Here is a 940-nt window from a genome sequence, read left to right as displayed (position 1 = left end):
ATACCATTTTTCTCTAAGAAGGAATATAATTGTGAGGATACTACCTTTTCTAGTATCTTGGAGAGAAAAGGGAGATTCGAGATCGGTCTGTAATTATCTAGTTCTTTGGGGTCAAGTTGTGTTTTTTAATGAGAGGCTTAATTACAGCCAGTTTGAAGGTTTTGGGGACATGTCCTAATGACAAAGACAAATTTAGTCAGAAGAGGATCTATGACTTCTGGAAGCACCTCTTTTAGGAGCTTAGATGGAATAGGGTCTAACATACATGTTGTTGGTTTAGATCAGGGGTGGCGAACGTCGATCCTGGAGAGCTGCAGCCCTGCAGAGTTTCGCTTCAACCCTAATCAAATACACCTGAACAAGCTAATCAAGGTCTGAACGGTTACTAGGAAGCTACAAGCAGGTGAGTTTTAATTAGGGTTGGAGCTGAACTCTGCGGCTCTCCAGGACTGGAGTTCGCCACCCCTGATTTAGATGATTTAACAAGTTTATACAACTCTTCTCCTATAGTAGAGAAGGAGTGGAATTGTTCCTCAGTGGATCTATATCACACTGATGTGATCTTGTAGTTGAAACTACTGCAGTAAGTAATGGGCAGGATAAACACACAAGAAAAATGCAGACGGACAGGCGTTATGGTGCAGACCCAGCTGAAAAACAAAATCATTCTGCTGAATTTGAACTCTAAAGGAAACGAAATCTGGCCGTATTTATGCAGAATGGATCATTGTTGCAGTCTAGCAGTGGGTATGCAAATTGCATTTTCCAAAAAAAAAAAAAAAAAAAAAAAACCACTTTTTAAGATTAATACATTAGTGACTGCAAGAACTAGCATTAAATCACACATGAAGTGTTGTAAGTAGGTTTCAACAATTACATTTAGGCAGAATTAGTAACCACGAAGTACCAGAGGGAAGGGGAAAAAAAAAAAAAAAAAAAA

This window comes from Sinocyclocheilus rhinocerous, unplaced genomic scaffold, assembly GCF_001515625.1.
Source record: "Sinocyclocheilus rhinocerous isolate Xijiao unplaced genomic scaffold, SAMN03320098_v1.1 scaffold2428, whole genome shotgun sequence".
NCBI classification, from domain to species: domain Eukaryota; kingdom Metazoa; phylum Chordata; class Actinopteri; order Cypriniformes; family Cyprinidae; genus Sinocyclocheilus; species Sinocyclocheilus rhinocerous.
Note: the sequence above shows the minus strand (reverse complement) of the source record.